Source organism: Elephantulus edwardii, unplaced genomic scaffold (assembly GCF_000299155.1).
Source record: "Elephantulus edwardii isolate Elephantulus edwardi_28Jun2011 unplaced genomic scaffold, EleEdw1.0 scaffold00273, whole genome shotgun sequence".
Lineage (NCBI taxonomy): Eukaryota > Metazoa > Chordata > Mammalia > Macroscelidea > Macroscelididae > Elephantulus > Elephantulus edwardii.
The window spans coordinates 2,205,663-2,217,505 of NW_006400023.1; the positions used below are offsets into that span (position 1 = coordinate 2,205,663).

At 43.1% G+C, this 11,843-nt stretch overlaps 1 pseudogene; it reads left to right on the top strand.

Moving 5' to 3' along the window:
• The window catches only part of LOC102846360, a 14,803-nt pseudogene extending 4,706 nt beyond the window's left edge, over positions 1-10,097 (top strand).
• The last annotated feature ends 1,746 nt before the right edge of the window (positions 10,098-11,843 follow it).

Below are 11,843 nucleotides of genomic sequence, written 5' to 3' on the forward strand. Positions count from 1 at the left end.
CTCTTCAGTTTCAGCAAGTAGGGTTGTGTCATCTGCATAACGCAAATTGGTGATAAATCGTCCACCAATCTTGACCCCACATTTCTCCTCAGCAGAATAGAGGGGACAGATAACCCAGAAATACAGCCACACAAATATGCCCACTGTTCTGACAAGACAGTCTTAATGATGCAGTGAGTCAAGAATTTATCTGCTAACCAGAAGGACATTAGTTTGAACCTGCTAGCTTCTCTGTGGAAGAAAAAAGCAGCAGTCTGCTTCCATAAAGAGACTGTCTGTATTCTGTCTCATCAGATTGCTGGAAGGTTACTATGCATTGGCATAAACTCAGTAGATTACCATGGTGTGATTAGCTGTTTGCATCTTGGGTTGTTTCTTTCCAGTTGACTACTGTGAATGAGGAAGCTCTGGTGGCCTAGTGGTAAGAAGCTGCACTACAACCCTGAAGGCACACAGTTTGAGGCCACTAGTGGAGAAGGATGGACAATCTCCTCCCAGGCAATTAACTGCCTCTGAAAACCCACCGGAGGATCAGCTAGGAGTCAATTCCAACTCATGGTACAACAACAACAACTGTGAATGAAACAGGTTTTAACATTCATGTACAAGGTTTTGTGTGCATTGTTGTCATTTTTGCAACTGATTCTGAAGTCATAGCTCCTATTTATGTCTTTCCCCTTAACTCTTCTTTATTGGCCTCCATAATAATAGTGTTTGTAGAGAGATTACTACTTGCCAGACCTTGTTCTAATGATTTACAAGTACTACTTACTTAGTTCTCCCAATAACCTTTTTCAACATGAACTATTATTATCCCAGTTTTACAGATGTGGAAACTGAAGGAAAGAGACATGAGCACATGGCCAGCATGTAGTAGAACTCAGATGTGAACTCAACTCATCTGGCCCCAGAATTTAGCCTCTTAGCCACTATGTTTGTTACTAATCCAGGGTTTAAGATAGCTGATGTTCTTTCCATTGTGGATCTGGCCCCAGAATTTAACCTCTTAGCCACTATGTTTGTTACTAAGCCAGGGTTTAAGATAGCTGATGTTCTTTCCATTGTGGAGTGACAAAACCCTCCATTTCTGGAGGTTTTGATCTCTCAGTTATCTTGTATCTTGTTTAGTCTTCTATTAACCTTGACTATTGAACATGGTAATACATAGTGTCCTTGGGGCCTTGCTGGATCTGCTGTTACCTATTCTTTACCCTGGTGTGTGTGTGTGTGTGTGTGTGTGTGTGTGTGTGTGTGTGTGTGATTTCATTAACTCGCCCCCCACCCATACTCACCCCTCTGCTTCTACCCTCCTCCCCTTGGATCATTATACTCATTCTACAAGAATAGTTTTATATAGTATTTGTCCTTATGGGACTGAGTTTGTTCACTCAGCATAATGCTCTCCAGTCCCTCCCAAGTTAGGTCATAATTTACAAAATCATTGCTCCTGTGTGCTGTGTAGTATTCCATTGTGTTAATGTACCATAATTTCTTAGTCCATTCGATTGTGGTTGGACATCTGAGCTATTTCCATTTCCTTGCGATGGTGAGTAATAACACTGCTACGAATATTGGTGTGCAAGTCTCCGTTTGTACCTCAGTTCTCATTTTCTCACAGTATATTCCAAACAGTGGAATAACTGGGTCATATGGAATTTCTATGTTCAGCTTTTTAAGGAAGTGCCAAACTGCCTTCCATAGTGGTTGTACCATTTTACAATCCCACCAATAATGTATAAAGTTCTTACCTTGCCACATCCTCTCCAACACTGATTACTTGCTGTCCTGTTAAACTTTGCCACTGCTACTGGAGTGAGATGGTATCTCATTTACACCTAACATCTTAGCTCCATTTTCTTCCTATTATGCTAAAAAGACAATAAGAGCCCAAAATGGCCAAGTAGCTGTCTTGAATTCCTGTTCAGTGGAACTTTTGTGCTCTCTCTCTTTGTGGAAGCAAATATCTCAAACCTCTAAAACAGCAGAACCCGAGTCGAGTCGTTGAGCTGAAAGTTAGAATTTTGTGAATGGGTTCATAGGTGTAATGCTGGGAGGTACCACTCCCACCTCTATCCCTTGTTTCCTGAGCCCATCAAGTGCTCTGATTGAGAATGCTTGCTGATTCAGAGCATAAACTGTGCTCTGTGGTCAGCACTCCAATTAAAAGGTCTTTCTGTGCAATTAGTACTGTAACTATCTTCTAAAAGGGATCTCTAGTGGCTTAGTGGTAAGGAATTGTGCTGCCAAGACAAAGAAGTGAAGTTTGACTCTACCAGCAGCTCTGCAGAAGATGGGCGATTTCCTCCCATACAATTTACTGCCTCTGAAAATCTACTGGGTGGTCAGATATGGGTTAGTTCTCACTTAATGTTACACAGCAACAGCAACGACATCTTCTATAAGTCCATCTGTCTCTGAGGCATAGGGTAAGATGATAAGATCCATAAGGGCCTTTGTGTAATAGCTAATATTGTGGACTCTATAGTTCAATGAGGGTTTGAACCATGTTAGTATATGAGGATGTCTAGAATGTCCTTAGATGTTGGTGGTGGTGGTGGTAGGGAAAGAAAATTCAAACCTAAAAATACCTAATTGCCTTCGAGAGAGAACTAATTTCCTTCCACCCTTCCATGCTTGAAGTACTTATTGAAGAAGATCAAAGACTACAGCCTTCAATATTGGTTACATCTCAACATCATCAAGAAAACAAAAATCCTCACCACTGGACCAATATGCAACATCATGATAAATGGAGAAAAGATTAAAGTTGTCAAAGATTTAATTTAATCTACAATCACCATCTCCAGTAGCTGCAGTCAAGAAATCAAAGGATGTGTTTTGCATTGGGGAAATCAGCTGTCAAGGACCTCTCCAACGTGCTAAAGACTAAGAATGTCAGTTTAAAGACGAAGGTGTACCTGATACTAGGATGTTTTCAGTTACTTCCTACGCATCTGAAAGTTGTGCAATGAATGAAGAAGGCCAAAGAAGGATTGATGTGTTTGAATTTCAGCATTGGAGAAGAGTGCAGCATATCCCATGGGCTTCCAAAAGAACAAGCAAATTCCTTTTGGAGAAGGTGCAATGGGAGTGCTCCTTAGAAACAAAGAGGGTGAAACTTCATCTCACATAATTTGAGGCATGTTATCAAGAGGGCTCAGTCCTTGGAAAAGGCATCATGCTGGGGAAGGTGGAAGGTGAGAGAAAGAGAGGAAGACTCTCAACAAGATAGATGGACACAGTAACTTCAACAGTGGACGGGCGTATGAAGAAGATCATGAGGCTGGCACAGGGTCAGGCAAGGTTTAGGCCTCTGTTCCCAGGGTCACTACAAGTCACAGCTGACTTGATCATGCACAACAACAACAACAACAACAACCAGGTGATTTGGTAGCTTCTGTGGCCCTTCAACAGTGGCCTGTGGCCCCTGGTCCCTATTGCTGTCATGTCGGAACTGACTCACAGCTGGTCTTCCAGCATATTTCCAAGAGTGTTAATTACACAGGAGCCACAGGTGAATTCAAACAGCCAGAGAGATGTGGCCTTCAAGTTAGCAGCACAGCTCTGTATGGACAAGGCTGCCAGAGCTCCTGACTTGGTAAGAAAGGATCCACTTATGTGAAGCCCACGTGCAGCCTTGGTACTGCCACTGCCACCTCTTTGCTCACAGCATAATGGTAGAGGAGGCAGGATGACACCCACACAGCAGGTTCACCTTGGCCACGTGACCATCATACATGGCCTCCACAAAGGTCTTTTCCAATAAATATCTCATTGGGCCCTTTTTGTGAGTCCAGTCACACACTTTCTGGAACCCCATTCTCCAGCCTCCCATTCTGCTGAGTCCATCCAGTCAAAACCCAAGCACCACACACAAGCCAGCGTCACTCCACAGACCATGTCTCATCTGGGGAAGTATGGACACTGGCATGTTGTTCCACTTACATCCTCCTCCACTAACTCCCTGAGCCTCCTCTCATACATATCATTGTTGGGCTGATTCTGACTCACAGCAACCCGGAGGGCAGAGTTGAGCAGCCCCATTGGGTTTCAATGGCAGAGATTTTGGTTATCAGCCGAGAACTTGCCTGCTACACCATGAGGCTCCTTAGCCACCTCTCTGAAGGGCTTTACTGCTGAGATAATAAAAATAGAAACAGGTAACACTTAACTAATGCTGGGTTCTGGTGCTTCTCTTAAGACCTGTCTGCATATTAAATCATTTAATCACCGAAACAGCCTCTAAGGATATTTTTATTATCCCTGTTTCAGAGTTGAGAAACTTGAGGTGAAAAAGGGTTAACCAGCTTGTCCAAATTCATACAGCTGGTGAGTGGTGGAACCGGAATTCAAACAGGCGTAGGTGGCTCTAGAATGCTTACTGTTAATCTCTTGAGAATAGTAGTGTTCTGGTTCGCCAGCTGTAGGTAATCCTGGCAAGAGCTCTTTGTTTTCAGTGGCCTTCATAGATGGCTCTGTGTTTAGGATGAGCTGAGAGTCGGCTATTTCTACTTAGGAAACACTGGAGCAAGTTGAAGAAGTTTGCCTCTTGGTTTGGTATGTTTCTCTGCAGATCCTTTTCTGTGAACGTGGAAGCTTAAGTAGATATGTTTTCTTTATGGAAGGATTTTAATCCTTCAAGTCTGGAGAAGAATTAACCTCAAAGAAAATAAAAAGGAAATAAATTATCTCTCTCTCTCACACACACACACACACACACACACACACACACACACACACGTTGCTGGTGTCATCTTTAGGGAGTTGTGCTGCGAGCCCAAACTCTAAAACCCACTGCAGTGCCAGCTCAGCTCTGAATTCATTCTGATTCAATGGCCATAAGTGAGATCTCTCCAGACAGACAGATATAAAGAGAAACTGAAACAAAGAGAGTTTTTAATTAAAATGTGGTCATTGTTGTTGTTGTTGTTATGTGCCTTCGAGTTGTTTGCGACTCATAGCGACCCTATGCACAACAGCTCTAAACCCTGCTCTATCCTGCGCCAACCGCACTGCCTCTGACACACCCATCCCGATTACCCCAGTCACTGAATCAATCCATCTCATAGAGGGTCTTCCCCTCCTGCACTGTCTCTCCACCCTCCCAAGCATGATGTCCCTCTCCAAGGACCCGTCCTTCCTGGCAACATGTCCAAAGTATGTCAGACGAAGCCCCAGAATCCTTGCCTCCAAGGAGTAGCTTGGTTTAATCCTCTCCAAGATGAATCTGTTTTCCTGGCAGTCCATGGTACATTCAATACTCTTCTCCAGCACCACAGCTCAAAAGCATCCACTCTCCTTCTGTCCTCCCTAGTCATTGTCCAACTCTCTGATGCATAACAAGCGATTGCAAATACCATGGCCTGTATCAGGCGCACCTTAGTCTCCAGAGAGACACCGTTGCTCCTGAGTACTTTAGAGAGGTCCCTAACAGCAGACTTTCCCATCGCGATACGCTTTTTGATTTCCTGACTGCTGGTGCCAAGAGTGTTGACTGTGGAGCCGAGCAAACTGAAGCTGTGAACAATCTCAATCTCTTTACCATCCATCCTGATGCTGCCAATTGGTCCAGTGGTGAGAATCTTTGTCTTCTTGACATTGAGCCTCAGTCCATACTGAAGGCTGCAGTCCTTGACCCTTTGCAGCAAGTGCATGAGGTCCTCCTCAGTTTCAGCAAGCAGGGTTGTGTCATCTGCATAACACAGATTGTTAATAGATCTTCCACCAATCCTGATGCCACAATTCTCCTCATAGAGCCCAGCCTCTCGGATAATCTGCTCTGCATACATGTTGAAAAGGTATGGAGACAGGATGCATCCCTGGCATACACCCTTCCCAATTTTGAACCATGCAGTGTTACCCTGCTCTGTTCTGACGACTGCCTCTTGGTCCAAGTATAGGTTTCGCATTAGCACAATTAAATGTTCTGGGATTCCCATTCTTCTCAGAGTCAGCCACAGTTTGTTATGATCCACACTGTCAAATGGCTTTGCATAATCAATGAAACAAAGATAGACATTCTTCTGGTATTCTCTGCTTTCAGCCAAGATCCATCTAACATCAGCAACAATATCCCTAGTACCATGACCCCTTCTAAACCCAGCCTGGACTTCTGGAAGTTCTCTGCTGATGTGCTGTTCTAATCGTTTTTTTATAATCTTCAGTAGAATCTTGCTTGCATGTGAAATCAATGACACTGTTCTGTAGTTTCCACATGTGGTCATACTGTTCTTTAATTATTGCTACGCATCGGAAAGCTGGACAATGACAAAGGATGATTGGTGGAGAATTGATGCCTCTGAGCTGTGGTGTTGGAGAAGAGTGTTGACTATGCCATGGACTATTGGAATAAACAGTTTCATCCTGGAGAGGGTAAAACCAGGCTGCTCCTTGGAGGCAAGGGTTCTGAAGCTTCATCTGACATATTTTGGGCATCTTGTAAGGAGGAACCAGTCCTTGGAGAGGGACATTATGCTTGGGAGTGTGGAGGGACAGCTCAGGAGAGGAAGACTCTTGGTGAGATGGACTGATTCAGTGACTCGGGCAATGGGGGTAGGTGTATCAGAGACAGTGAGATTGGCTCAGGATAGAACAGGGTTCAGAGCTGTTGTACATAGGGTCCCTATGAGTCACAAGAGACGTGACGGCACATAAGAACAACAGCAACAACAAACTGTTCTTCAACTTACTGTCCCCTCAGTCATATTTATTGAATATTCTTTTATGTTAAAATAGATGACGTGTACTGGTAGCCAAGGAGCTCTGACGCATGGTCCTTCAACAGTTGTCCTGCTAACCTATCAGTGGCATCTCTTTGGCGGTTCAGATCCACCAGGAATAAAGATGGGCCTTCTCCTCCCACGTGATTTACTATCTCAGTCGGTTGACTGGTGAGTCAGCTGAGTCAGTTCCAACTTGACAGCAATGAGTTTATAAGTTGATACCAGTAACCTGTTGCCATCTAGTCAGTTCAACCCATGGGTACCCCCTGCATGTCTCAGAAGTACTGTGCAGGACTCGGCCATGGGGCCTGAGGTTCTGGGAAGGGACTGAGCAGAGCCGACTTGAAAGGAGACCATGTCTTTTAACTCGAAACTGGAGCACAAGAAGTATTTGCTGAATAAATGACTTATCCATTTAAACCCTAAAGGTTACACTGTGGACTGGAAATATAATTCACTGCTTCTGACCGTTGGTGCTTATTTAATTATTATGACAAAAAATGAACTCACCTGGAGCTTAAGTTTGATGATGTTGAGGAGTTTGAGGGACCTGTGAGAAACAAGAGGAAGATGTGGAAGTTGTAGAAGGGAGTGACAGAGCAGGAGCCATTGGGCTCAGCAAGAACTGAGATCAAATGATTAGTGATCAAACTGGCTACAAACCCCAACCCAAGCCCAATAATCATTCATCTCAGTTTGGAAGTTTTCATTTTTTTTAATTAATTGTAGTGAAAGTTTACAGAGACTTAGGGTTTCTAGTCATTCATTGTTGCACTTTTCTCCCTCCCCCCCCCCCAATTCACTCTTCTCCTTGAAAAGTAAAACTCTTTCATTGTTATGCCATCCTTCCCCACAAGTCTACTCAACTGTGCAGCCTTCATTCTGGATTGCTGTCATGACAATAATACCCAGTCATATATCCCTTTTAAACAGTTCTCTCCCTCATGGAAGTTTTGCATTTTAGACATTAATTGTGTAAGCCAGAGCCGTGGAACAAAGTTTAATGATGGCAAGGTTTAGTGAGAAGTATGTTGACCACATACAGTGAGGAATAATTTGGTATGAGTTTACTTAATGCTTAACTTTCACATTAAGCTAGACCCAAATTTCTGATTTGTCTTTGGAGTAAATCGTTGAGCCTAGAAATAGTAATGTCTGATTTCTGCTTTTTAAAAAAAATATATGTATTTTAAGGGGGAAGTACTGTGCAGTTTTTCAACAGTTTTCTGCCGTTGATTTTTTTTTAAGTGAAACAAAAGAGTTTATTAGTGGCTCTCAGGACACGTTTTCTGCCGTTGATTTTTTCTTTAAAGGCACGTCAGTGTGGATTTAAGCCTCCAGCTTTTACACAAAAGCCAAGTTCATTAACCATTTGCACCACCCAGAGATTCCACAGAATTGTTGATTTTTAATATGGTTGCTTTTTTCTCAATATAATGACTATTCAAAGATATATATCAATTCCCTTATCAATTGTTCCTAACTTATATTTGTATGTAGCTAATCCCTCAGCCCCTCCCCCTCCCCTGAATAGTCATGCTCCATAGGGTTCTGAGGCTGTCAATCTTTAGAAGAGAGCCTGCTGACTTCCTCCTGCAGAGGATACAAAGTGCCAGCATTTTGGTCAGAAGTCCTGCACGTTGCCCACTATATTGGCAGGGCTCCTGCGTGCCTGTGTGTAACTTTTTATTGTCATCTGAATTAAAGTTTTCAGAGCAAATTGGTTTCCTTCCAACCATTCCTACATATTTTGTTTTAGGACTTTAATTACAACCCCCACATTATGACAACCCTCTTCCCACTTCCAGATGCCAACTTTTCCCTATTACAAACAATGTTGCAATGAAAAGCTTTCCATGCATTTGCTTGTACATTTATCTATTTTCTTTGGGTAGATGGAAGAAGTAGGTTTCCATTTTAAATGTCCCACCAATTCTACATTCCCACCAATAGAATACAAAAGTGACCATCCCCCGGTACCCTTCAACCTGAGAATTATCTTTCTTTTCTTTTTTTTAGCTTGAAAATTATGTCTCTGTCTTGGTTTACAAGCATACCACAAATTTCCAATGAGATCAGTTGCTTTTTCTAATGTTGGTACACTATTTATTTTTTGTTTTCATGTCCTTGAATTGAGATCTGGTGGCCTCGTGGTAAGACGCTGCTCTGCAGTCCCAAAGGCACATGACTCAAATCCACCAGCTGCTCTGGGGGAGAAAGATGGGCAGTTTCCTCCTGCAATTTACTGCCTCTGAAAATCTGCTAGAGGGTCAGCTATAGTCAGTTGCGACTCAGTGGCACAATAGCATATGTTTGGGCTGTTTTTCTGTTGTGCCCTTTTTCCAGTTGATTTGTTGGAGGTCTGTATATGTTAGTCATCATCATCTCATTGCCATCGACTCAGAACTGACTCATAGCTGATCCTCCAGCAGGTTTTCAGCTGCTGGAAATCACAGAGGAGGAGATTGCCCCGTTTTTGCCCATAGAGCTGCTGGTAGATTCAAACCACTTGCCTTTGGGTTGGCAGCATAGCTCTCTATCCACTAGGCCATCCAGGCTCCCTTCCTGTCTATTAGCAGGAATCACTATTTTGCAGTGTGAACCTTTTTAAATTTTGGTTTCTGAGCAACCTTTGATAAGCTGAGAAAAGAAACCTGGGGCCTCCAACCTGCAGTGTTCATGTCCATGGAACACTTGTCGCTTTTCCGCACCTGATTGTGACCCTGGGAAGACTCAGTGGATGTAGCAGGTTCGATGTGGTTGAAGAAAGAGTCCAGAAGCCACAGTGAGTCTCCTTCCCACCCCACCTCCGTGTGGAACCGAGAACAGGTCTCCCTCATTCTCAGGACTCCTGTCCTTCTTCAATACCGCTGTTCATCCCAGGCAGCATCTGGATCCCAAGGTGAGAAAGCAGAGGCCCTAGGCTTCCCAGGAAATAAGGATTTGTTCCTGCCCGCCCTAAATCTCGGCAGAGAAACTGTGACTCAGGGAAATGACTCCAGGGTCTGAAGGTCCTTCCCAGCCCAAATCCGAGAGCGTTTATATTCCTTTAGATATTCTCTTCACTGTATTGTAACATGTCCAAAATGGAAGTTTTATTAGAGGTTTTGATGGCTTAATTTGGGCCATTAACCAAGACTGATGCAATTCTTTCTTCTCAGGGCTCTTAACTGAACGGGTAGGAGCCAGTGGGCCTCTGTAAAGATGGGGAAGATTGCATGAAAGCGACTTTATGGCTCTTGTCTCAGCTCTTCTGGAGCCAGGCCTGGCACAGAAGGGAGCGGGACAGGGAAGGGCCGCCCTTACCTGTGCCCCTGTCACCTATAGCGCTGTGACTTCTTCAAGGCTGCATGGTTGGCTTTCAAACCCACTTGACCTTTTCTCCTTGTTCTTCAGATGGGTAAAAAGATACGTCTCTCTGTTCTTCTAAAGGCTTAATCCACTAAAACTCAAGGTCCCTCCCTCTCTCTCAGCTATAGATTGAAAGAGATTTTGTAACTAATTGAAATGGACTCTTTTTAGGTCCTGACTGAAAAACTCAAAAACATAACAATAAAATAAAAATATGCAAGACAAATTTGGGTAACAAATGCATACTTGATGATGGGAAAGAGCTCTGATTAATTTGTTTAGGTGTGCTTTCTCACACAGGAGTCCTCGCTTCCCAGATGACGAAGGACGATAGGGAAGGACCACCAAGGGCCAGGGCCTATTCATTGGTCAGTCTATGCACACTGTGTGTCCAGAGACAAAACCACGAAGAAGTTTGAAACACAGTCGAGACCGCAGTCGTCAGGGAAATGTCTTCCATGTGTCTGTACTTCCCAAGCTGTTCGTGAAATTGCATCAGTGTGTGAGTTGTACCATTTACAGCAAAGTGGTCAGCACCCATATGAGTGAAGCCCAGAGGGTTAGAATATCCCACCTCAATTTGTCATGAAGGTCCTGCCATCCGCTCAAGCCCACGGACAGATCTGAGACCTTATCGGCTGAAGAAAAACTAACCTGAAAGAAAAGAAAATGACATGGGTTTATAATGTGTCTGTTCCGGACAGAGTAAGGGTTTGCAGAATATCTGAAAGATCCATTGCTTACCAAGTGTTCAAGTGATAAATTCTAGTCTTTTAAAAGATATAATTGTGAGTCTTTTTAAATATATAATTTTGGTAAACATATATAGGACAAAAAATTGTTTAGGTGGGATAATGGTATTGTGGTTATGGTTTTTAAGTGCTCTTATCTGGAATGGTTGCATACTGAAATAGTAATGTAAGAAATAATAATGTCTGGGAGTTGTCTTAAAGAGTCAGGACAGGAGGAGGATGGGGGTGAAGTTAAAACAAGACTGGTCGTGTGCTAGTTTTTATGGAAGGTGAGTGTGGACCTAGGGTTCCTTGTATTAGTCTACCTTTGTGGAAATTTTCCATTGAGAAAGAAAGATCTCCCTCTCTCATTTTCTCTTCTTTTCTTCTAAGTTCTGGGACAAAATTGTTAAGAAGGCAATAGTGCTGATAGTAGGGGGATGACTGGGGAAAGCTTAGTATACAAAGTATACAAACTCAAAACATGAGATCAGTCTCATTGAGTTGTGCACATAGACTGTTGAGATGACATACATTTTGTGTGTAGATGCATCACAATAAAATTATTAAACCAGGAAGGCAACAGTTTTTAAAAAAATAAGACAACAATTCCTTCCCCCCCCCAAAGGAGAGAATAGAAGATGTCTTTATTTTAAGTGCCACTTTAGGAGTCTTTTATAGCTTTTATTCAGGTGTCCCAAATCAAACATTACTGTTGTCATCTTTTTTGGTAGAACACCTTTATCTATTTGAAGCAAACAGAACATTTTTTATGACAACAATTGCTTTTTAAGCACCTTCTTTCAGGGACCTGGTGGCACACTGTTGAAAGCACTCAACTGTGCCCTGAAAGGTCAGTGGTTTGAATGCCGTGGTAGTTCTATGGGGGAAAGGCTTGACAACTTGCTTCAGTAACTAAGTCACCCTTGGAAACTCAATGGAGAAGTTCTACTCTGCGGCAGCAGCTCTAAGTCTGGGGTTTTCCCCCCTTACTTTAGTCATATTTTGGTTCCCGTGGGCTTGATTTCCCTTTCCTTAG